The 27,136-nt window shown below is 43.0% G+C and overlaps 3 non-coding genes across 3 annotated transcripts; 2 read left to right on the forward strand and 1 right to left on the reverse strand.

The window, feature by feature from the left end:
• Window positions 1–11,226: 11,226 nt before the first annotated feature.
• Window positions 11,227–11,316, forward strand: trnap-agg (transfer RNA proline (anticodon AGG)). The gene is given in 2 exon segments: window positions 11,227–11,262; window positions 11,281–11,316. It is a non-coding gene; the product is annotated as a tRNA-Pro (tRNA).
• Window positions 11,317–18,704: 7,388 nt separating this feature from the next.
• trnah-gug (transfer RNA histidin (anticodon GUG)) lies at window positions 18,705–18,778 on the reverse strand. The gene has a single exon. It is a non-coding gene; the product is annotated as a tRNA-His (tRNA).
• Window positions 18,779–22,048: 3,270 nt separating this feature from the next.
• Window positions 22,049–22,122, forward strand: trnan-guu (transfer RNA asparagine (anticodon GUU)). The gene has a single exon. It is a non-coding gene; the product is annotated as a tRNA-Asn (tRNA).
• Window positions 22,123–27,136: the final 5,014 nt, after the last annotated feature.

Below are 27,136 nucleotides of genomic sequence, written 5' to 3' on the forward strand. Positions count from 1 at the left end.
CAGAGCAGGGCAGACAAGTGACGGATGGAGTTTAACCCTGAAAAGTGTGAGGAGATTCATTTTGGAAGGACAAACCTGAAAGCAGAATACAGTGTTAATGGAAAATTTCTTGGCAGTTGGGAGGAGCCGGGTTCATGTCCAACGTTCCCTAAAAGCTGGTGGATTGAGTTGTTAAGAAGGCGTATGGTGTGGTAGCTTTCATTAATAGAGGGATTGAGTTCAAGAGCCGTGAAGTTATGCTCCAGCTATACAAAAGCCTGGTTTGGCCACAAGTGGAATATTGTGTCCAGTTGTGTTTGTCTCATTACAGGAAAGATGTGGAGGCATTGGCAAAGGTGCAGAGGAGATTTACCAGGATGTTGCCTGGAATGGACGGAAGGCAGTACGAGGGAGGAAAATTTGAGAGAGCTCGGGCTTTTCTCTTTAGAATGATGAAGGATGAGAGGTTTACAAAATGATCAGAAGTAAAGATAGAGTGGACAGCCAGAGGCTTTTTCCGCGGTTGGAGGGAGCTAATATGAGGGGAAATAGTTTTAAATAGAGTGGAGGTAGATACAGGGGAGACGTTACTCAGACTGTTCGGGGTCTGGAATGCATTGCTAGAGAGGGTAGTGGAGTCGGCCCCTTTGTGGCATTTAAGCTGCTATTAGATAGGCATATGTATGATAGCATAAGGTAGGGGTGGAGGCTAGAGAGACCTTAGGTTTAGGGTAAAAGTTCGGCACAACATCGTGGGCTGAAGGACCTATACATTGCTGTACACTTCTCTGTTCTAGCTATGTTAATGATGGTTAAATTCGGAGCAGTGTCAGTTACTGCACACAGTCTGTATGAGTGTCCTGTGTTTCTGTGTGTATGTATATATGTAATGTTAGTGTCTGCACATATGCATGTATATTTCTGTGTGTAGGTCTGTCAGTGTCTGTATGCTTACATGTTAGTGTGAGTCTGTGTTTATTTATGTTTCTGTCTCTGTACGTGTGCCTCGATATCTGTCTATTTATGTGTGTGTGTGAGTCTGCGTGCATCTCTGTAACTGTGCGTGTGTGTTTCTATCTCAGTTGAACTATCTGTGTATTTGTAGCTGTGTTTTTTCTGTTTGTGTGTGAGATAGTGCACATCTAGTGTGTGAATTATTATGTTTGTGCCTTGGGGTTTCTGTTGTTTTGGAGGCAATTCCATAGAAATTGAGTTATACCCCCCTTTCTGTCTGACCCTCTTGCGTTTGAAGTGATATAATGGTCAGCTTGATGTATATCTCCATATGTGTCCGTGTGCATGTTTGTATCTGTGTGTCTATATCTGGCTGCAATGACACTCAGGAGAGAAGTTTAAATGAATTAAAAACCGATGCGTCAAAGGCTCAGACCGTCTCTCTCGTACAATGCCACCAGCTGGTGGCCTTCTCATTTCAATACACAAGTGGTATTTTTTTTTGAAGAAGGTATCTCAGGTTGCACAGTTGTTTCATTTTTCAAAGAATGTCTTTGGACACAAGAGCAGTTTTGCCCAATCGATACTGCCCTTGAGATATGAACAGGCGGCAAAAACAGGAAGAGGGACAGTGTGAATGTGGGAGGGAGAGGGAGCAAGGGAGAAAGGTGAAATGTACCAAGACCAGTTTGGAGTGGGTAACCCAGAGGTGGAAGCAACGGCAGAGTCACTTATTCCCAACTCCTGAACTCAGTTTCATTCCTGTCCTCTACTCTGAGGATGACAACTTGGGGCCAATTCTGCCTCTCCGTCCCCCAGCTTCTACAACACAAAGACAAACAACATTACAACTCATTCTGCTGCTTGACACTTAATGAACAATTCAATTATTTACAAATTGAAGTGATAGATACAGTCAGTGGAATGGTGCCTTTTTTCACTGGCCACTGAATTGAGAGAAACATTGAAATGTATCCCTGCCACCCCCTGTGGGATAATTTTGAACAAACCAGCATTACCCTCAGTTTCTTATCATAACAGCAGGCTGCTTCATTGCTAAAACATCGAACTGAAATGAAAAAAAATCCTGCGTGGATTAACAAATGAATTTGATTGATTGGTGAATTGGGGTAAAAGGATATTCTCCTCTGATTCTCTGAATCAGATGTCCGACTGAACAGAGACTGCCAAGACACCTTCCACTTCTTTAAGAGGCTTTGACATTGAGTCTGGTGTTCTTAGAGACATTCTCTGATCCGAGACATAGAAAGGATTCCTGTCAGAGCTGTTGTGCTTTTGCTGTGATTTTGTGGACATGAACAGTGAAAGCGTTGAATCCTAGACAGTAGGCCCACGAGGGATGAGGACAGAAGTACTATAATTTCTTAATGACTCAGCTTCTGCCTTTTTTTAACTGGACATCAATTTCTCCTCAAAGATGATCAAAACATTGAGTTTTACAGCATGGAAAGAGGAGCATCATCCCAGTTTCCAGGACTTGGCCTGTAGTCTTGTGTGCTGTGACGTTTCAAGTACTCATTTCAATGATAATTTCACCAAAACGTTTTAATCTCAATCAACACAACAAATGGGAGGAAAGTTTGAGATGGGAAAACTGTTTCATGCTCCCTCGGAAAACTTAACCTTACCTACAGAAGGAAACAAACAGGGGCACATTCTACCAAGAGTGACAAAGGCTCCTGGAAAGATCAAACCGCAGAAAGTCGGATTTCACCCGCTTGGCTTATTTTGTCCCATTCCAGACTTCAAAACTAGAGTCTGGTTACAGCAAATAAAGGAAGCACTCAGTCTCGGCCCTTGGCCTGAGTTCTTCCCCTGTCACTCTGTACTCTATATGGCCTCACCTCACTCTTCCATCCAAACATTGATCATATCAACTGCTTCCTGTCCTTCCGAATGGTCTTCCAAAAATTCCTGGCAAGATAACCAGGAGTGTGGCATTTTAAGCACATTTCAGGTCTGTAGAAGAAATGATATTTTCATAATTTCAGATGATGTTTAGAGTGCTCCTTTGGATCTTGGAAACAGCAGGTGTACAAAAATTGCCTGAGGCCCCAGTGAGATACAAACTCATGACTGCTGGTGTACAAGGCCAGTGCTCTAAGCACTGAGCTCTTCAGCCACTAGCCTGCCAATAGTTGGAGGGTCTCACATATAAGAAGTTACATTGTAATAGACAATGGGATAGCCTGTATACTTTAAATCAAGAAATAACAAAATCGAAACAGAGCTGTAGGTATTATGTGCAGGAAGATGGGTGAAAGCAAGGCTGAATCAGACAGTGCTGAGTTGATATAAACAGAGATCTTTCCTCAGAACGGAAAGGAGGGGTCATCGACCTGAAACATTAACTCTGTTTTTCTTCACAGCTGCTACCAGACCTGCTGAGCTTTTCCAGCAACTTCTGTTTATGTTCGCAATTTACAGCATCCGCAGTTCTTTTGGTTTTTAAACAGATTTTCACTGGTAGTCCAGTAATAAGGTTTCAGTACCTTCACTACCATGGCCTGCTAATGGTTAACATTTATAGTTTAAAAAAACTGATCTTTAGAAACAGAATAATGTTGTGAGCTAGTCAGAATCACTTCACTACAGCTACAGTTCCACACCAGCAATGTCAGCTGCAATTGTGTGACGTGAAGTCAGTTTGCAACAAGAACGGCTGGGACATCAGGAAAAGTGAATGGTGATAGTGGCTAGTGAGAGCTGACTTAGGCCAAGTGGAGACAGGTTCAATGTGGGTACTCAAGACTGGTTTTCCCTGTTTATCCTGGTATGCAGATCACTCCCAATCAATCATACAATAACTCTCATTTGTGTGTTGTCCTTTGCACATCTCACCTCGGTTCAGTGCCTCAAGGGGACCGGGAGTCACGTCAGTTTAACTTGGCAACTAACTCAGGTCAGTTTTGCAGCCTGATGTTAGGATGCTAAATTTTAGAAGCAGAAAGCTTGAAGAAAGATGATTTTCTTCTTCCTGCGTCCAGTAAGAGGAAAGGATTTGCTGTTGAGAGGAAACATCTCTTTCTGAATTCAATGTCACTCTGCCACAGCAGGAAGAGCTGGAATATCCTGATGAATTGAAAAATAAAACAAGACCCCGTGTCAAAGTGAGGATGCTGCTGTAGGGACTTATGGGGACTTACTGCAGAGTGGCCTGAGCACCCAACGCACTGCAACTAATGTGTCTCAACGTCATTGAACACGTTTTTTTTCCAGAAAGTTGATCGGGTGAATTGGCAAAGCAAAGACAACTAATAAGGGCATGTCCGGTAGTTAAGCACGTGATCTCTCAGATTTTTTTAAATTTTTTTGGGCTGTACAGCCCCCAAAGTTAGAATCATACCCCGAGGCCAAACAGCCCTTTTGGCAAAGTTAGGAGCAGCCCCGGTCAAGCTGGGATTCCCTCAGAGCAGAGTACATTCCACGTTGCTCATGGGTTGCTGTTCAATTTCAAGAACATCTTCTTTCTGACTCTCTGCTGTCAACACAGATTATAAAATTCCGGCTAACCATTAATATGAAGAGAGGTTGTGGATGTGCTGTTGCTGTTGCATAGAGATCACTGTTCCTGCGTCCAGTAAGAGGAAAGGAATTGATGTTGATTGGAAACGTCTCTTTTTGAATTCAATGCCACTCTGCCACAACAGGAGAAGCTGAAAAATCCTGATGAATTGAAAAATAAAATGGCGTGTCTATAGCTTAAGTAATAAAAGATCAGTGTAATATGTTTAACATTGTTCTATCACCGGCTGATTGAAGCAGCTACCCACAGCGAGGCAGCTGTGTGTGTAAACCGCATGGTGAGCAGTTTGTGTTTTACTTTACACATGAGAGTAAGTGAGAATTTACCCAAACAATGGCACACCACAGCCGTGAAACATTGTTCCCGTGGCAAACTTGAAAAATAATCAGAAACAAGTTTGAGATCCATACACTCCGTCGCCAAAAGCCTCCATCCTAGCATATGTTCCAGGGAAGTTGGCCTGCAAATGAGTGGTGTAAACTTAATGTGATTTGTGTGCGGATCCCTGCTTGTGTCCTGCTCTGAACTTGTAGGGCACTGGGGAATTTGATTCTGTATGTACATCGCTATTATCGACCCGCCTTCAAATGTAAGCACAGGAAAAGGATCTGAGAGGGAAAAAAGAAACAACTGATGAGATTCCCGACCATCTTACCGAACATTGTTCAGTAAACTCAGCCACCAAAACACAGTATTTCTCCAATTTCACCAGGAAGTAGCATCATGAATATCCTTAATAGAAATATGGAATCCCAAGAATTGCTTAACTTGAAGTGAGAGATGGGAGTGTCTGAGATTGTAATGTAGAAACGTAAATACCTGGGGATGTAATTACATTTCATTGAATGATTCAGCGCCTCGTGACCCACGACAAATCATTATATTCCGGGAGCCAGCATCATTATTGCATCACAGTAGTTGAAGGCCATTGTCGCTCATGCTGTATGACGTCATGGTGCAGCTGGAACCCCCGGGGAACAGTTTATTAAAGAAACCTCCCTGAGGGTCAGACTGCCCTGTGTCGGGAAACATTTGGATGGCCAACCACAATCATTACATGCGGTTACAAAATCAACAAACAAAACAAGATCGAGGCGTTCTTTTTTCTTCTCACTTAAACTTCAGTATCCATCAAGCGAGATAAGCATTTCAGTGGGCACTTGATTAAAGTCCGAAATGATGAAAACGATGTCAAAACCATTTAAATGGAGCACTACCCGCCTTGAGTTTTAATCTCATCTCTTCATCCACTCAATCAATGCCGAAATCTATAATGTTCCCATGAAATCACAGCTTGATTACAACAAAGACTTCATTCAGCCCATTGTTACCCTGAAATGAATCATAGTCAGCTTGAACTTAAACTGAATAAATTGGAGAGAGACTGCAGAATCAGTTTGTATGTATCAGCACACACAACCAGTGACACGGGCGTGCTTGCAGTGACTGCGGGCAGACTGTACCTGAGTCTCCATGATAAACTGGCAGAGGATCATTGGTATTTTAGTTGTTGCAATCTGAAATTTCAACTGGCTGACACCTGGTTTTAAGAGAACTCACAGTTTTGTTTCACATCAGTCTCTGTGCCACAACCAATCAACATGCTCAGCTTTTAACCAATAAAGGTTGTGAGTTAAAAATTTCACTGTTTCCTTGTCATACATCTCCGTGTCGTTAATCGAAACATTAGCTGCAAGGAAATATTCTCCAATCATTGAACTGTCTGCGAATATCCGTTGCATTCAGCTCAGGCAACTCACATCAAGATTCTTTCAGGCTCAACATGAAAACAATTAACTGAACATACACCTGTATACAATTCATGAGAAATCTATGAAACTTCCAGTTTCACACAAAACATATAATGATTCTTTCTTCCTGAAGGAAAACAGAGAAGCACACAAGACCAGCAATATTCCAAACTAAACAATGCAGTTATCTTCTAGCACAGACAGCAACAATTCTGGACTCCAAGAAATCTGTCCTGCTGCTTCTGAGCGTCCCACACCTCCTCGTTGATGCCCACAACTAAGTTCTAGATCTGTTCGTAGTCTGTCCCATTTAACACGGTGATAGTGCCATATAGTGCTGGGTATTCTGTTTTGTTCCTTTTCCAAGTTTCCAAAGACCAGCAGACAATTTTGGTGTTGTTTATAATGTTGGAGACGGGCAGCAGTGGGTTGGGCAGTTTGTTTGAGCTGAGAGTGAGAAAACGTTTCCACTGATGAAAATGAGTAAACAGAGCACTTGGATTTAAGGAAGATAAATTTGTGTTCAGATAGCACTTTTCCAAAGCAGAGATGAAGCCAGTTTGCCCATGGACAGGCGCTCTTTAAAACGTGACTCTTTGTTTTCTGAAGATGCATATTCACTGCAAAGACCCTTCGGGATCTCAGACTGACATATACTCATAATGAGTCATTTTCAGATACTCTTGTAACTTTTCTATAGAGCATGCCAACCATCGAGTAAAGCACACAGTTGGAGATCATAAGGGCTCAGCTGGGGTGTGAACCCCAGACTTCTTGGAACTTCTACAATAACCCAAAATGAAAAGTGATTCTTCAGACCAACAAGCAAGCAATAGTTATGGTTCTTTATAGCAAACTAGGTTACTCCCATTCAGTGATATTGTCCCTATTTCGGATGTTGGAGACACGGGATCAAGTTCCATCTGCTCCAGAGGTGTGTCGTAACATCTCTGAACAAGCTGATTATGTTAAAATAAAACAGTTGTTTCAGTAAGTGAAAGCAGCAATATACAGCTTCTTCCCATTCTGTCTCAATGTTCCTGGGAAGATGTTCTTCACTCCCTTCCCCCTGGGACCAGCTCTCTGCATTAGCAGATAAATTAAACCATGTACATGACGGTTTGAGGGGATGCTATAAGCTGTGCAGCTCCCTTTCAAACACTGGAGGGAGAAAGGAACCGAAGAGGCAGAACCAGATTTGAGTCAGAAATTAAATGACGATTGGCAACTTCTGTCAAATCTTTATTACCAGAGACAACAAGAAGAATGCAAAACTGCTGGAAAGGAGAGAAGTTGAAACTGGAGATTATTACCTTTAGAAACTAAGTACGGCATCTTTCTATGCAGCCTGTTTGATACTCAGAATTCAAATAGAAATCTTTCAGAAAGACATGCAACGCAGACGTTGGTTTCTTTACTGTGACCGGGCAGGAGTTAATATCTGACAGCAACAGTCCCAGATTAAAATAATCCGAGTGGAACACTCACTCACTGAAAGTCATCTCCTGTGGCCCTGACCTGCGAGGCTGCACACAGTTCAACGCAGTAAGTGAGCTGTTTAGAGGGGTGGGGTCGTGGGATTAAAATGAGCCATTGTTTCTCACTCGCTCTGTCACAGAAACAGTGAACAAAGTCAGAAGTTACATAACACCAGGTTATAGTCCAACAAGTTTATATGAAATCACAAACTTTCTGTGCGCTACTCCTCCATCAGGTGAAGTGACACTTTCCACTGGCATCTCAACATCACAGAGACAGGAAGAGAGACATCATAAACCAATGGCGTCATTCCTGTGCAGGAAGAAGCCGTTCAGCCCATTGGGTCCACGGCCCCTCTCTGCGTCTTGTATCTCTCTGTAGGTTTGCACAATCAGTGATACCTGTCCTAATAATGGCGAATTTGTCTGAGTCGTGATACTGTCTCTGACGTGAAGATCCTTTTATCGTTCACGACTTTTGATTTCACCAGGAGATCGCTGCTATCTGAAACAGCTTAGGCAATTACTACCGGGCGTCCTATGCATGAAACACACCACAATTCATGTGCATCAATATGAAAGAAACACTTCTGTCACATGTAGTTATGTGAAGCAGGTCAAAGTGTAGGACACCGCACAACGGCGCATTGTGCCAGAACAGCACATCTCAACACGGAGCTCCTAAAAACAGAGGGTGGTTTCGATCTTCCGATCTTTACATAAGGGCCCAGCATGATCACACTGGACCACTCTGTTAGCATGCAGTATTGTGCTTTAAGGGAAGTATTGGGCTTTTCATCTGCCGGGTGACACGTACATTCGAGAATGATGTCAAAAGACTGTAACAATTTCCTGGCTGTGTTCGTATATTCTTTGTCTAACTTCCAACATTCTGTTATTCGAACTCAGATTTCACGCAGAATCACAACATTCACGAAATATTTGGAGTAGGATTGCATGGGTGAACATCCTCAAACACTTGTTTTCACTGTGAGAAAGTGTTTCCCTTTGCCGTATTCACTGCAGTGGTAGCTCTGCCCGTCCCTGCTTCAAGCAGTCCGACCTCATTTCACGAAGCTGCGTTTTCGGAAAGTTCCTCGATGATTTGGTAAAACTGAAGACAAGAAATCAGGAGTCAGTATTGGGACCACCTCTCTCATGGACATATGTTAATAACACGCACTTGTGTGAATGGGGTGGACTATTTCAACATCCTAAAATGAGGTAAAACGCACAAATGAATTAATCAACGCAGAATGTCATAAAACAACGGATCTTTTCCAATGAATTTCGTTTTGCTGAACATAACTCAATGTCATTATCCTGAGCCTGATGGTCCAACATAATGGTTCAAGTTAATAAAAGCTCCTCTGAGAGAGGTTTAAGCGCACAATCTTGCAATTCACACTCCTTTCTCTGTATGTCTACTTGCTATATTAATCGATCTCTTACTGTGTTCCTTTAACACATGGTAAGCGGTAAAAATGGGAACAGCAGTCATTACAAAGGTTACTGTGAACATAACGCAATATACGAGCTGCTATACAATCGCAATGCCACAGAAAATAAATAATACTAGAAGGCTCCAGACACAAAACAGGCATATTTACCAAACAGCGAACTGATAATAGGGAACTCAGAATGGGGAGAACCTCTTCAATTTGTGACTCCAGAGGTTATGAATGCTCTGTATTGAGTGTGTGAAAGACTGAGATTAATAGATTGCTACAAATTAATATAGTCAAGATCTCAGGGAGAGTGCAGAAAAATGATGCTAAAGGAAAAGGTCATTCATGACCTCAGTGAGCAGCAAGACGGGCTTGAGGTTTGCAACTTGTGTCCGTGTGGAATGAACATACAATGATAGGTTTGTTCCGAATTGAAGTGATCACTGGAAACAGGAAGCTGAAGGAGATGCAGGGCCATCCCAATTCAGATGGAACTGCAGGAGCCGCAAAGTCCTTGTACAGGAGATTGTACAGCACAGAGGAGAGAAGTAATGCATTGAATTTGGGTTGTATGGGCCCAGCACCCTTTCACAAGCCAGGGTTTGCTGGGATATAAGACATTATAACGACCATGGATAGTGTTTACTTGGATATAAAGACATCATAAAAGATACGGAATGGGTTTACTGGGATATGAAGATGTTAGGAAGGACACCGGCAGGGTTTACTGGGGTTTCAGAAATACGCCAAACAGTCTTAACGGTTTCCTGCTATCTCTAACAGAATCAATTTCTAACATTGATTTTATTATCACATGGACCAAGGTTGTAAATGCTGAAACTACACGAGTCGATGCTGTCTGCTCTCATGCATCCCACTTCTCTCCAGGAGCTGTGAAGGTGATGGTCTGAATTGCCTTCTCCCATTCTCTGTCACTGTGGGATCATTTGAATCATGAAATTTGTTCTCTGAGCTGTGAAGAAAGTGCTGAAGTTTGTACACATCAGGTACAGTGTGTCTGAGAGACAGAACTCCCTTCAGTAACACCCCATGCTGAATCAGACAGCTGTGCCATCCCTCTGACATCGAGAAGGACACAGACACAGCTCCCCATTATTAGGAGACTTTTTTCTTTCCCAGCAACTCTGCATTTCTCGCCCTATCTCAGATGCAGTAATTTGGACAATGTTCCCAATAGAATGTTAGTTTCTGTGCATGTGTAATCTCCCTTTTGTGAGGTCTTCACAATTCCCATATCTCTCACTCCTACCACACCCCTCCCCTGTCCCGTTAGTCTGTGTTGACAGGGAGCTGAAGACCGCATTCATGCTGTCCTCTGCCAGCACGGTCTGCCAGTGGAAGATTGTTTACTCCAGCTGCCAATGGAGAGAGCGTGGTCCCGGGGTAAGAGAGCTGACAGACCGCCTAGGGAGAAGGGGCTCAGAATTGGAAAAGGCTGTCAATAAAACTCAGTGTTTCATTCGTGTTAATGGCATTGAACTGTTGCTGGTTCATTGGTTTAAATGTATGATGCCTGTTCCATATGGATTGAGTAAGGAGGAATATCTCTCTCATTCGAATCACAGGCATTCCCTCGTGTCACGTATCTCGCAGCATTCTTCATTTGTATGGTCTGATTTTGATGACATCGAGTTCAGCATGAGATCCATCAGGGTCTCTGTGGCAAGTATCTTTTATAAATCTTTCATAGGAAAATCATTCATGGGATGACGGCGTCGTTGGATAGGCCAATCTTTATTGTACATCCCTAAATGCTCAGACACAAGGTAAATCACATTGTCCATGGGTCTGGAGTCACAAGTAGGGCAGTCCAGGAAAGGACAGTAGTTTCCTTCCCTAATGGGCATTAGTGAACCAGATGGGGTTTGCCCCAACAATCGTCTCACGGTGATTAATAGATTCCTAATTCTAGATATTTATTGAATTCAAATTCTACCGTCTGCTGTAGTTTTGAACCGGGGAACCAGAAAATTGTCCGGATCGCTGGATTCACGGCCAGTGGAAATACCACTATTCCATCGTGTCCCCTCTATCCTGTACTGGCAAATGGCTCGTTGGTCTAGGGGTATGATTCTTGCTTAGGGTACACAGTAGCACTAAAATGCAAGAGGTCCTGGGTTCAACTCCCAGACGAGCCCAGGTTCTTTGCTTCACTTTTGTCACAATGTCAAGTGAGCTGTCCGAGAAGCCAGCTTTGTGGACAGAGGTCGGGTTGCCTGAACTGGTCATGGGGCAGAGGTACCATTACAGTGAACACGGCCAAAAGAAACACATGTTCAAAGTGGAAATAAATGTTTCAGGTTGTTCACCCATGCAACATGTCTCTGACAGGTACTTCGGAGTGTAAAACTTCCAGAAGCGGGGATATGAAGTATTTTAGACAGCGCTGAACAGATTCAGGTGAATGGTGCTGTGTAAGAGGAATGTCAGCAATCAAGTTGGATTGGAAAGTTGGGAACGCTCTCCTTGGAGAACAGAAAGGCGAAAGCTGGTCGGTTTGAAGTTTTGAACTGAGGGTCCATCTAACAGTACTAAAGACGCAGATTTAATCAACACAAAAGGGAATTTGACAGTTATGTTACAAGTAACAATGCATACAGTTACACAGAGAAGGCAAGAGAATTACACGAAAAGATACACCCATTTTTTCGTTGCGGAAGAGAGGCACAGCTGAAGTGGGCTGCATGGCCTCTATCTGTGTTGTGACAAATTTTTGATTCTCAGTGAAATCAGAATGTGGGATGAACAGAATGTGGGACGTTAGACAAAGGTTATGTTTACACCGTGAGACACATCTACACAACAACAATGAAGGTTTTTGAATTCATTTTTGAAACTACATGCCACACGTCAAATGAAAAGCCTAAAAAGCACATGGGCCCACCAAGATGAGTGGTGTAGTGGAAGCGTGCTGGGCCGAAGAGCTAGAGGTTGATGGACACCCCATCCTCTGCTGTGCACTGCAGCTACATGGCATTTTGTTCTGCACCTTTCGTTATGATGAGCTTTCTGCTTCATGTGCCTGAAATTACTCATTCATACTGATAGACAGGTGAGGTGACACACTTGTCAAGGTCTCAATACTTCACTCTTGTTCACCGTCGGTCTTCTCTAAATTGGGATTATACGGGTGAAGCTGAAACACATTACTTCCAGTTTTCTCCCCCCGCCAAGAAATGCAGTAATTGCACATGCTGTTTCAGACATGAAGAACAAGACGATCATCATGTTGGAGACAGCATCGTGACACAGACATAGTTCACCATTATTAGGGATAGATATCACCGATTGTGAATAACTACAGAAAATAAAAGAGGCAGAGAGTGACCGTGGACCCAACGGGCTGAACGGCATTTTTTATGTGGGAATGACGCCATTAGTTTATGACGTCACTCTCCCTGTCCCTGTGAGGGAGCGGGTGGGGGAGAAACAAGGGCTCATTATTAACCCTCCCTTCCACGTTGTACTGTTTGCAGCCCCGTAACTCAGGGCCGTTGGGGATGTCTCTCAGTGAGTGAGTGTTCCACCTGGATTCTCTAAATCGGGAACTGTTGGTGTCAGATATAAACTCCAGCTCTGGATGCAGCAAACGCATATACGCCCGCGTTGCTGAGGTGATAGTTGCAGTGTTTCTGTGTGCAAACGTTTTCTGAATACCAAAAAGGCTGCACGGAGAGATCCCATTTAAGTTGCTGAACGGATGACACCCCAGTTTCATCTTCTCTATTTCTCGGCAGTTCTTCAAGCTTCTGTCTGTCTCTAGTAAATGTCATTCAACAAAAGTTCCAAATTGTCATTTCCAATTGGCCACACAAGCCTGATTCCACTGCTTCTGCTGCTTGTATCTTCCAATGTTTGAGAGGGAGCTGCAGGCTATATACCATCTCCCAGCACTACCTGCCCATGGAGGGAAATGATTCACTGCATCTGCCATGGGAGAGAACCCTCTCCCAGCAGATGGGACAAATAGCACCGTCCCAGGAACAGGGAGGCAGAGTGTGAAGATGTTCTTTGCTGCTTTCACTGCCTGAAGCAATGGGGAATAATTGTCCAATCAATAGGTTCAGATATGTTATTACACACGTCTGGCAGCAGCTGGAACATGAACTCTGGTCCCCTACATCTGAGGTAGGGACACTTTCACTGCCTGAGTAGCATCTGATTTATTGTTAAAGGGGACATAGACAGTCTGGGTTGTTGGTCTCGTGGTCTGATTGTCTCTTCAGTTGGATGTTGTGAGTACAAAAAGTTACAGGTTTGAATCCTGCGTAAGGCTTTGTTCCCTTTGACGTGTTTTTTTTTAACCTTTGGGAGAACCCGGAAGTGGTTCATTACGAAATCGATTTCGGTCTATGATCTGAAAGGGCCTTTGCTGTGAATGTATCACATGCATGCAATTCACCTGATGAAGGAGATGTACTTTGAAAGCTTGTGATTTTAGACAAACCTGTCAGTCTGTGACCTGGTGTCCTGTAACTCCTGACTTTATACCACTTTCGGAGGAAAATGAATCAAGTTTTAAACGATGTCTCATCATGGTAAACTGGCTTCCTCATTGGTGATGATAAGCGCTATATAAATATAAACGTGTCTCTTTTAACTGCCCTTAAATGCAAGTACACTGTTTCCCGACCCTGGTCAGTGAAAATAATTCCACGCCATCAACTTAATCAAACTGCCCAAACCCACCGCTACTCACCTCCTACATTATAAAAGGCACCAAAACTGTCAGCTGCTGGCTGGAATAGTAAAAGGAAATAAAACAGATAACCCAGTTTCCAGCTTCTTAAACCGTTCAAAACACTTTGTGAATCAGACTCAGGGGAGTGCGAAGGATGACATTTCTGATTGTCAAAGCACCTTTCCCTTCTGAAAGATGCTGGGATATTGGCTCTGTTGTTCTCGATGCTATTCCCTGATCTGAGACATTGAAATAACCAGAATTCAATGTGAAAATGTATGATCTGACACAATCATATACTTAGGAACAGACAAAAAACAGAAAGGCCCAAAGCGACGTGGCCCTGGCTGCAGGGGAGCCTGTTCCCGGTGACATGGATGTCTCAGCAGTGGGTGGGATGAGGCTGTTTCTGTGTCTCCACAATGAATGTCCCAGACTTTATTCTGGAAATGTGAAACTAGCAAAGGTTCTTCTGGTCAAATCATAAGCATAATCTGGAATTTCATTCTCTGTCTCTAACTACTCCATGCTGGAGTTAATGAGTCACTTTCTTGTAATCCATGGCACGTAACGACAGCCGTGATGGCAGCTGTGAGGGGATTCCAGGATTGAGACCCAGTGACACTGAGGGAACAGTGTTATATTTCCAACTGAGGATTGTGAGATTCTTAGAGGGGACAATATGGATGGTAGTTTTCTCATGTATATGCTGTCATTGTCCATCGAGATAGAAGCAAACTCTCACTGGACTGATTCTGACCTATTCAGACTGTATCCCGTGTGAGACCTGGAAATCATCTTTTGTTTGGCTAACTCACACAAGAGGAAGACATTTTTATTTCCTGAAAGAATTGCATCCAGGGCTGGGCGATGCAAGCTCTGAGTCCTTACCACCGAAACATGAGATGTACTGACATTTAGCCGTGTGACCTGACTTGTACATGTTCTCGGTCCATTCTGCACATCAGAACCAACTTCACCAGAAATGTTTCTCCATCTAAGCTTCGAAATAGTTCATATTATCGCCCTAAGTTTCAATGTGAAGAAAGTGGAGCTGTGATAACCTGAAGTTGTTCATTAGATGTGCTGCAGCAATGTACAAAACTGGCTGATACTAACAGGAGCTTGTTTTGAGGCACAGAGCGGCAGTGAAGGGGCTGCCCGATTAAAGGCATCATTCAACTCACCCATTTCCAGATTCATGGCTAGAAAAGATCAGAGGTTTCTCCCTGTATTTGTTCACAGCCTTGACTCGAATAGACCTTGATTCAAAGTATGACAGTACATTTCATTGGAGTGCGTCATAAACTAGCGCAGTGGTTGTGAAAAAAATGATGGCAAGCTGCAGCAGAGAAACAGGTGACAGCAAAGCAGGCTCCTGAGGACAAATGTGCTTCCTTTGCCAAAGAAATTCACAGCTTCACAAAGCGGGGCCCATTGAAGTGAAGCAGTCACAGTGATTACCTTTGCTGATGTTCACTTCGAGAATCACATTTTTCCTTTGGTCCCAGTTAACAGCATAACTTTACAAGATATCTTCTGTGGGGTTTCGTTTAAGGCCCGTGGAATAACGGATACCACGTCTGACTTCAGATTAGACGATTGTAGGTTTAAGTCCTACCAGGCTCGAGTACAGCCGGCAGTTTTTCGACACATGATTCCAAAGAGGAATGGGTGACTGGCATTATGATTGTCAGATTGAAGTAATTGGAAATTAAAGGTTGTGCACAAGCAGTGTGTGGATCATTTACAGCACACAGCCCAATTCAAACTCGCGCTCACAACACCAGTTCTATTGTCAGGGGAACTTGCTTGTGTTCCACATAAACCGGCCTTTTGTCAGGAAAACATGTGTGGGGGTGGGAGAGTGAACATGAAGCACATGGAGCAGGTGTAATCCTGAGGTCTCTGTCACCGTCGTATGTGTCTGTGTGTCTTCCGGTGTGGCTAAAAATGAGGATGAGTTCCCTGACGGGGTTGTAACACAGTTGTACTACCAAGAAGCCTCAGTCCATTTCATTGATTACAGGGATAATCTCATTGATGCTTACCATCGAGAAGGTGGGCCAATTTCTGGAAAATGCGACGAGACGAGATGGGTGCCTAATAACACGCACTGACACGATGGGCCGAATGGTCTTACTTCTAAATCATAAAGTCTCAAACACTGGGAGAAACTGATTGGCAATCAAAATGAGCAAAAGAAAATGACTAGGCAAAAGCAGTGTCACTGACAAAACAGGGCACTATGCACAGCACTTTCCCTGATGGCCCAGTGGTTAGGATTTGGTGCTCTCACCACCGCAGTCTGGGTTCTATTCCCAGTCAGGGAATGCCCATTGTCATCGGCTAGTTTTGCGTCACCACAGAACTGCTTACTAATATTCTGAAACAAAAAAAGTCTGCGAGGTAACCTATTTCATCCCAAACGACATTGAAGCCAATATGGAACAAAGAACTACAAGTGCTGGAAATCTGAAACAAAAACATGAATTGGTCAACTCCCTCAGCATCATGGAGAGAAACAGAGGTAATGCTATGAATCCATTGATCGTTCATCAGAACTTGGTTAGTTGCACACTTCCATATTGTAAAGTGGGGAAATAATCACTTTTATCTGTCAGAACAGTGTGTTTATCAAAATAACTCCTCAGCTCCCATCCGTTAACTTGACAACTTAAAAGGGAAATTATTGGCTCTGATGCTGCTTCCATTGCTCTGAGGTGGGTACAGCTTCTGCTTAAATTGTTGTATTTTTCTTTCCTTTCTTGTCGCTTCATAGCCATGTCGAATGAAGAATTGGTCCTTTCAATGTCTACCTCAGCATGTGTCTCAATTTGTCTCTCTTTGTCTTTCTGTATCCATTTCAGCCCCTTTCGATTCCTCCCACTTTTCGTCCATATCCCGCATTTCCCACTTCTGCTCTTTGAAGAGTGTGGAATTTGGAGAGTGTTTGAGAGTGAAGGTGTAGGTTAGTTCCCCTCACCGCTGTAGAACTGGGATAATATTATTCGTACATCGTGCCTGTCCCTTAGGCCTGAGAAAAGGAGACATTTCTTCCCTCAATATGTGAAAGGACATATTTCTTCCCTCAATCAGGAGAAATGATCCGTTTAGAACTAATGCATCAGGAGATTGTCTCTTTCTGTGCATTTCCAGAGGAGAATGTTCAACTGTGCACAATTTGTATTTTGCAAAAGCCAGTTTATATGAAATTTGCACCCAGCAAAATTGATGCAGAAAAAGCGTTACTGATTACGTGTTCAAAACAATGCAGATATCAAGGCAGGCAACGTGAACAGCAGGCTGTGGCGCCGGGCCTTAGTTGGGTAAAGCTCCTGTAAGGAAGCAGGAAATCCGGGTTTCGCATCCCAGCAGTTCTGGTGCTGTAGGCTCACGATTCCTCGCTTGAATTTCTACCAAAAGCTGTACGGTTGACACAATCGGCGATGTTGATGGATAGAACTGAGCCTATCTCGCTGGAGTTTGGGAGAATAACATTATGAGGCAAGATAAACTACAGCCTTAATGGGGAATGTAGTGGTAATGACACAGACATGAAGAGCTGATTATCCTCGTTCTCTGCTGTCAACATTCATTCACCTTACGCCGACAGGAGAGAGATCATTGTCATCATATGATTGTGTTGGAGTTGCTTTTGTCCTTCACTGTTGGATTGGGGATTCTGTTTCAAAGTCAAACAGATCATCATACTTTGACGGAAGAAGTGTTTCCTTTCCTCGGCCCGAAGGGACATGCAGATTATCCAAGTAATATTAGCCCAATTCTAGACTTTAGTGTCAGCCGGGGGTGAGAGAGGAGGGGATGGGAACCATCTCAGCACCTTCATCATCACCCCCACCCTCAAACAGTCTCCGAATTTACGACTTTTCAAAGAGCAGAAATTGCAAATGAGGGATATGGACAGACAGAGAGTGGGGAAATGTGAAATGGGCTCAGATGGATACAAAGCAACAATATGAGACAAACAGAGACACATATTGAGCTAGATACTGAAAGGAATCAATTCTCCATTCGACGTGGCTGCGAACTGACAGAAACGGAAAGGAAAAGACAAACATTTTAGCACAGCGTTTCCCCACCTCAGGGCAACAGAAGCTGTTGGAGAGCCGATAACGTCCTTTTAAAGTTGTAATGTTGACGGTTGGAAAGTACAGAGATATTTTGATAATTATGCTTATTCTACAGACAAAAGTGATTATTTCCCCGACATTATAATGTGTAAGTCCATAACTGAAATGGTTATAACAAAGCCTCAGTGGATGAGAAGCATTATCTCTGTTTCTCTCAACAGAAATTACAAGAACTTCTCAGATTGAGGATCAAATCTTTTTTTTGGTTTCAGGTTTCTAACATCTGTCGTTCTTTGCTATATTTTTGGGATTAAAATGCATGAGGTCATGAAGAACTAGCAAACCATAGTTTGGAGCGCCTGATCGGGAATCAAACGGCGGACACGGCGGTGACAGCACTTAATCCGAACGACTTGACTATCAGGGTAGGCACTGAGTCCCCTGGCATCTTGCCGCAAAGGCATTGCTTTTGCCTTTTCATTTTATTGCTCCTTTTGGTGACAGATCAGTTTCTCCCAGTTTTCGAGTTTTTATAGCGAGGAAGAAGACCATTCGAACACTGTGTCAGTGCGTGTCATCAGGCATCATCTATTCAAGGCGTTCACCTTGTGATTTTTGCTTCAGTTGCACATTAAGACCTGTATGTGTTGGGCTTCGCTCGATTCATGAGGAGCTAACACGGTTGTCTTCTTGCAGCCAAAAATAAAACCTCTTAATGTGAGTCATCTAGTTTAAGACAGAATAAGTGTTTCATCCCTGGGTGGGCTCGAACCACCAACCTTTCAGTTCACAGCTAAATGCGCTAACCAATTGCGCCACAGAGACCGGCCCTGGAAACGTTGGCAAACAGTCAATTGGTGTTCTTCATTTTCGAGGGCACATTTCAAAGAGTTTACCTGTGTAATCAATGAATAGGACTGAAGTTTGAGTTGATAAAACTATGTTAAAGCCGCTTGAAGTATCGTCCTCATGTTAAGCCACAGAGGTAGATACAAAGATATATCCTCCGAGAGTGACAGGGGCCTCAGGATTATATGCACTCTGTATCCGTCACATCCACGCTCTGTCACAGTACACACGGTTCCCCGACAAAAGGTAACTTTATGTGGAACAGAAGCAGTTTCTTCTGACAATGAGAGCCGTTGCCATGAGCTGAGATATGAAATGGACAGTGAGCTGAAATAGTCCCACACTCGTGTAGATCATGTGCATATTTCAATTTCCAAACGCAGCGATCCAATCACTTCAGCTGCCGGGAATCTGACAAAAACAGCGCTGCGTATACATTCCGCTTCGGAAGCAACTGTCAGTTTGCAAGGGTAGAAAAGCTGTCAACTTCACTCGAGTGAGAGAAGATATAACATTTCAATCTTTCAAACCAAAGTCAGACGCTGTATCAATTACCCCAGTGGCTCCACACGTCTTGCTGCAGCTTTCATCTTGTCAACGTGTGACGTTAACAGTGACATCAGCGGTAAAAGCATTTGCAAGGTGAGTAACCAGCCACGGAATTCACCATCACTGCTTCAATTCAATGTTCTCCACTTTGTGAAGCGGTGAATGTCACTGGCAAACGAAAGATATTTGTCCTCACATGCCTGCTTCTCTGTCACCCGCCTCTCTGCCGCAAGTTTCTCTGCTGGAACTTGACATCATTTTATTCACAGTAATTGCAATGTTCTGTCTCTCATGTTTTTTTTTAATTATCTCCTTGCAACTTAAAAATGCCCCATTGTCTGATAATCTCCCTTCCTCAGGGAAAGGCAACTACCACGAGTGATAGCTACATGTCTCATTATTTTATAAATTTTATCAGGTCGCTGCACAACCTCAAAAGCACCAGCGAGAAAAGTCCAAGTCTATCCAACCTTTCTTTACCAATCAAACCTTTCAAACCAGGCAACATCCTGGTAACTCTCTTCATAACACTCGCCAGCTTTATAATATGCCTCCTGTAACTGTGTGACTGAAAGTGCACACTGTTTTCCAGGAGAGATCTCATCAACGTCCTGTACAACCTCAATATGACTTCCCAACTCCTAAACTCAAACTCAAGCATGTCAAAAGCCTGTTTAACCAGGCTGTCAAGATGTGATGTAAGCGTGAAAGAATCATGGACCTATATCCCGAGGTCCAGAAGGAGGTACCTTACCAGTTAGACAAATTCTGTGGCAGATGGGGAATAGTTTCGATTTTCTTTGACTTCATGCGTAAAGAAATTTATTGTACACGTGCAGCTGAATAAAATTGTATGATATATGAAACTGAACTTTTTTTTTCAATTAAAATGTGGAGGTGAGTCCTGTCGTGTCAGAAAGAAACCGTCGCTTAGAGTTGCAATTCCCCCTTTTAAATGGTACCTTAATTATTTGATCACATCCTGACGATGTTCGGTAGATTTCATACTGTCTGAGCGCCACCCAAGAAATCCACAGACAAGGCTCTGTCTTTTTGCATTTTGAACCATCCCTTCTCCGTTTACGATAAGCTGATTAAAATTCTGAGCAGTATTGAATGTAACATTCGCATGTTTCAATGAGATGAATCGAATTCGTTTTTGATAAATTCAATGGCCTGTGGAGTTTGTAGCATGTCAAGTGAATTGAAGTAAGTTGAACAGCGTTTTTCCTGTAAATAAACTAGTTTTATAAGTCGTTTTAGAATTGTTTGCGATCTGAAATTTTAAAAATAACTTTTATTCTCTTTAGGCAAATATTTCTTCACAATTGGAAAATTTCCAAGCCGTTTGTTGATCGTTGATTCATTTCCAAACCCTCAGAAACTGCCAATTTCCCACAAATCAATTCATTCTCATGACTGTATCAGACGCTAATGTGTCCAGCGCTACAAAATGCCAACATGCTTACCTATTGCAAAATATGACTGAGGACTTCTCGATTTGACTCATACAGTTTGACACATGACAGACAGTATCAGAAGTTGGCGTCTCAGAGACTAACTTAAGTTGCATTGGAAAGAGAGGCTCAATCAGGAATCTGTGGTGCTCTGTGACACCAGCAAAATCATGAATTGAACCAGGATGCCTTTGCACGTAAACAGAATGCAGAATTACTACTCTGCTGAAAGTGTCAGATCATGCCAAGTGTACGTTTAAAAATGATGAACATCTCTGCAGTACAAACAGCGCAAGTTCAGGACCAGGCAGGAGATAAACTTAACGAAAAATAGCGCTGCAATTCAGTGGAATTGTGTTCCTTTTCAACACAACCACAGAGATTTCCGAATGTATTCACAACAAGGGGGCCTGACGAGAATAGCAAACAGGAAAGCTTTGTCGACGTCAGTGCAGAAGCTTGTTATTGGTAATGGCAGGGCAAATGCTGCAGCTTGTGCCTGGATTCTTACAGGGGACATTCTGCGTATGAAGCGACCATGACAGTCACTGCATTCCAGAAACAGCATACGCTGCCATTGTGCCCTGCTGATTTTCATACAGCATTAAAATTTACAGTCCATCACGTATTACTGCTCAATTTCAAATAGATTGATGTTGTCCAACGTTATTGCTATTATTGAGAAATGAAGAAAGTCACGTAAAATTAGTCAAAAAATATTCACAATGCCGTTACCAGGGTTACATGGTGTGGACTTTAGAGTGAAGCTGAAAACGCTGGGCGAAATATCACTGCAGGTTCGGAGGATCAGAAGCTACAGAAATTTATAAAGCCATGAGGGATATGAACAGGATGAATGGTCGAGATCTTTTTTTTTTCCCACCGAGTGGGTGAGTCCAAAACTACAGGGCATATATTTAAGGTGAGGGGGGGGGAATGAAATGGGAGTTGAGGGGCATTTTTCATGCAGAATGTGGTGCGTGTATCGAATGAACTGATGGAGGAAGTTGTGGAGGCTGGTGAAATTAAAACATTTCAAATGCATCTGGATGCGTGCATGAATGAGAAGGGTTTGGAGGGATAAGGGCAAAATGCTGGCAAATGAGGCAACTTAATTTCGGACATCTGCCCGGCATGCATGAGGAGCACCAAAGTGTTTCTTTTTGTGCTTCCCATCTGGACGATGCTACATTTGCTCAATCCCGATTTAATTGTTTCTTCGCAGGAGCTAGTGGAGCTGGTCTCTGTGGTGCAATTGGTTAGCGTTTTGGGCTGTTAACCAAAAGGTTGGTGGTTCGAGCCCACCCAAGGACAAGGTGCTTTTTCACTTTTAACCGATGACCGCTATCCAGGGTGCTTTTTGGCTACAAGAATATAACCGTGTTCGCTCATCAGTAAGCGACCGAAGCCCAAAACAGATATCCTTTAATGTGCAACTGGTGCTAAAATGACAAGGCGAATGCAGTTGCAGACACATCAAAGCGTGAATGCTGTCTATGAGGCGCTTCGACTTGTTTGCGTCACGAACGACTTGCACAAGTGGCTGTGGGGCAATCCCAAACTGCGCTTCCACTATACTGGGAGTTTAGTACAATGCCACTTTCCAGAAAATGCTATAACAAGAAAACCAAAAAAAAAACAAGGTTGAGAATGACCGAGGAAAAGTGGCGATTCGTAAATCACAGTCTCAAAGAGGCTGGGTTTCCGTACTGATCAACAATGTGGGTGTGCCTGCACGGCAACGATTGCAGCAGATCAAGAAAGAAGCTCATTGGTTCCCTAATCTGGGACAGAAATGGAGGAAATGAGAAAAAATTAACAAAAAATCACGTTACAATTACCGTCATTTTCGCCACCACTGCAAATAACTGTGGTTAGAATTGATGCAGGACTTGATTTCACAGCAGCAGTGGTATAGCGATCTTCATTCGCTTTCAGTGAAAAGAGTGAACAATGCATATTGCCTGGAACATGAAGGAACAGTGCAGCCGGCTTGTTCCTGATATCATGCAGGGGACATTCCATGCCACTGCGCCACGTAAACACAGTTTGGACGCGGTCCCAATGGAGGATCTCTGCTGTCCAACATCATTGATCAGTTTGCACGCAGCAAACACATTTTGTTGTGTTCCACTTAAACAGAGATCTTCCCTAAAATGCGTCCGCACAACCCACATCTCATCAGACACTGGAACCTCAATCCAGCGCTGAAGAGCTGTTTGCTCTGATATGACATTTTCCAATGTTGCTCCTGCTACACAACTGCAGCGAGGGCACAGACAAAAGCTTCGAGGATCCCTATCATGCTGGTACATTTTCTTAGCTATTCGGGTATGCCTGACTACAACATCAATTTCCCACCAGATGTGACAACCCATCTATCAAAACAAACATCAATGCAAAGCTGAATCTACGTCTTGAGCCTTGTTCGAGGAACAAATGTAATGCATCTGCGATAAACTGCATTTGGTTATGCTTCGATAAAGAAAATGTGAACTGGACAAAGTTTCTGGAACTTAGATTTTCACTTTGGAGAACGATTTCATAGAACATAGAACATAGAAAATTACAGCACAGTACAGGCCCCTCGGCCCTCGATGTTGTGCCGACCTGTCATACCGATCTCAAGCCCATCTAACCTACACTACACCATGTACATCCAAATGCTTGTGCATTGACGACTTAAATGTGCCGAAAGTTGGCGAATCTAAGACCATTGCAGGCAAAGCGTTCGATTTCCTGACGACTCTCTGAGTAAAGAAACTACCTCTGACATCATTCCTATATCTTTCACCCCTCAATTTAAAGCTATGCCCCCGCGAGCTCGCCGTCACCATCCTAGGAAAAAGGCTCTCCCTATCCACCCTATCGAACCCTCTGATTATTTTATATGTTTTTATTAAGTCACCTCTCAACCTTCTTCTCTCTAATGAAAACAGCCTCAAGTCCCGCAGCCTTTCCTCGTACAACCTTCCCTCCATACCAGGCAACATCCTCGTAAATCTCCTCTGCACCCTTTCCAAAGCTTCCACATCATTCTCAAAATGCGGTGACCAGAACTGTACACAATACTCCAAGTGCGGCCACACGAGAGTTTTTGTACAGCTTCGCCAAAACTTCTTGGTTCCAGAACTCGATCCCTCTATTAATAAAAGCTAAAACACTGCATGGCTTCTTGACAGCCCTGTCAACCTGGGTGGCAACTTTCAAGGATCTATGCACATGGACACCGAGATCTCTCTGTTCATCTACACTACTAAGAATCTTACCATTAGCCCAGTACTTTGCTTTCTGGTTACTCCTATCAAAGTGCATCAACTCACACTTGCCTGCATTAAACTCCATTTGCCATCTCTCAGCCGAGTTCTGCAGATTATCTATGTCTCTCTGCAACCTACAGCATCCTTCGTCACTATCCACAACTCCACCGATCTTAGTGTCATCTGCAAATTTACTAACCCATCCTTCTACGTCCTCATTCAGGTCATATATAAAAATGACAAACAGCAGTGGACACAACACCGACCCTTGCGGTACACCACTAGTAATTGATCTCCAGGATGAACATTTCCCATCAACTACCACACTCTGTCCTCTTTCAGCAAGCCAATATCCGATCCAAACTGCTATATCTCCAGAAATTACATTCCTCCGCATTTTGTACAATAGCATACTGTGGGGAACCTTATCGAATGCCTTGCCGAAATCCATATACACGACATCAACCGGTTTACTCTCATCTGCCTGTTTGGTCACCTTCTCAAAGAACTCAATAATGTTCGTGAGGAACGACCTTCCCCTCACAAAACAATGCTGACTATCCCTAATCAATTTATTCTTTTTTAGATGATTATAAATCCTATCCCTTATAACCTTTCCCAACACTTCACTAACAACTAGGCTCACTCGTCTATAATTACCAGGGTTGTGTCTCCTCCCCTTCTTGAACAGGGGAACCACATTTGCTATCCTGCAGTCGTCTGGCACTATTCCTGTATTTCATTCATTGTGCGAAGCAGAACAGCTGTCATGCTTATAAGTATTGCTAATAAATAAAGAAAATAAAACTCTTTCCTCACAGTTTGAACATGTGTTAAAATATCCACCAGTCCAAAGGTTTACAAAGTGCACAAGACTGGGAAGAGTGGTAGAAGATAATTGACACTGGGTAAATAATTGTAACTAATATATTGGCGAAACAGGAAGATCAGCACCCTCTGTCATTTGTACTGCCATCTGTCAGCTTAGCACTTTCTGTCTTACATTCACACTCTTTCCTTTCCGTTTAAAGCTTGAATTCACCATTAGTCTGTATTTACACCGAGCAGCTAATTAATCCGATAACTCGACAGACAGAGGGATGTTGAGTTAAAATCGGGACAGAAGCAGGTAGCGAATCAGAGAGTGGGTAAATTGATATCAAGTATGACAACCAAAAAAAAAATTAGAAAGGATAAGATACAGGAGCCACAATAAATCATATGGTCCATTCTATCCACTCCCACATTCCACGAGATCACGGATAATCTGATAACGCGGAGACACGATTTGCATGCCTCGCCCACTTAATCCTTCATATCCTAAATAATTACAAATGTCTGAGCTTTAATTATACTTATTGACCCAGCCTAAATCTGCAGTAAAACATTCCACCAATTCATCGCCTCTGAGAGAAAATGAATTCTCCTTATCTCTGTCCTAAGTGGGTGACTCCTCTGACTGAGATGATGCCCTCTACCCGAAACTCTTCCACACAAAGAAAACATCCGGCCCACATTTATCTTGTCAAGAATGATAAGAATATTAACTGTTTCAATGCGGTCTTCATTCATTCTTTTAAAGTTCAATGAGTACAGGTCCAGCATCCTCAGTCTCTCCTCACACAAAAATCCCTCAACACACCAGAGAACGCAGAGAACCTTCACTGTACTGACCCAATGCCAATGTATCTTTCTTTAGGCGTGGGTCCAATGCTGTTTACTGTATCTTGGATGTACTTTGTATAACTATAACAATCCCTTTCCATGTTCATCGTCCATTCTATTTCTCAGATTAGCTGCATTAAAGTTGAATTCTGACACCTGACGAAGGAGCAGCTCTCCGAATGCTTTTAATTTCAAATAAGCATGTTGGACTGTTGACTTCTGACTTATTATTTTGCTTCTTACTTATTTTTGTTTCATCCACATAGTTGACAATGATACATTCACTTCCATCATGTGAGTCATTGGTTGCGTTTGTGGGGAACGTACCTGATGAAAAATCATGTTGAGCAACCTGCAAGAATTCAGAACTGTGTCCCTGATGCTCTCGTGTCTTCATCTCGATACAATACGGTACCTGGCCACGAAATAATGCCTTATTTATTTTGTGCACATTTTCTGAAGGAAGGTGACATGTAAAGCATTTGAAAACTAAATGATCACAGTAGTTCTGGCGGAATCAATGGAGTGAGAGTTCAACTTTCACATCAGAGCTAGAGGTCCCAGTCGGAAATCAGATCGAGGAACAATAAGGAAGAGAGGCTTTGGAGTGAACAAGGAGGAAAAGCGAGGGACATTAAGTCTTGGAAAACAGCACATGGGATCTGTCTCAAGAGTTGGAGCTTGAAGGTTCATTGTGGTTTAAACTGATCGGCATCTGCCACAGTGCCATTTGAATGGACCCACACAGCAGCCCTGTTTTAAGAATTACAACTCGCTTCTATTTGAAGCTTTCATGAATGTTGCTGTCCAAGAATGGTTCAATCATTCGCTAAGTGAGAGACATCTTGGTTTGTGGGGTATTGTCACCCCTCAGACCTCTATCGCTCTCAGTGGATATATCTGAGTGCCTCTCTGTCGACATCAAGTGGAGGCTGATTGAAATGTTGACTGAACAGATCCTTCAGTCAGTGTCGGGCCAGTTGGTCAGATTAATCCAATTGCAACAAACAGCTTCCCACCATCATCTCAGCGACAACTGGGAAGTTGTAATAAATGCTGAAGTATTCATGTCCAATGGAAGATTTTTTTAAGTAAAAGAGGCTCTAAGTTTCTTCAGATTCATCTTCTAATTCACTACAAATGAGAGTTATGACAACTTCAGCACGGTGCCTTCATGCAGTAGTGTGGGTGAACAGTTTCAGGTTCAGGATTTAATTTCCCATCTGCGTTGAGTCTTGGGTTTAAATCCCACTGCTCCAAGATTTGCTTGTGAATTACCCCAGATGGAAGCTGGGCAATGTCAAAAATGTGATGTCTTCTTTTCTTCTCAGTGTTTGCAGTTCCTCAGGTCTCTGACAGTTTTGGTGATGAAAGCAGTAAAATGGGCAACAGATCCTGAAACT

Source organism: Stegostoma tigrinum, unplaced genomic scaffold, assembly GCF_030684315.1.
Source record: "Stegostoma tigrinum isolate sSteTig4 unplaced genomic scaffold, sSteTig4.hap1 scaffold_109, whole genome shotgun sequence".
Lineage (NCBI taxonomy): Eukaryota > Metazoa > Chordata > Chondrichthyes > Orectolobiformes > Stegostomatidae > Stegostoma > Stegostoma tigrinum.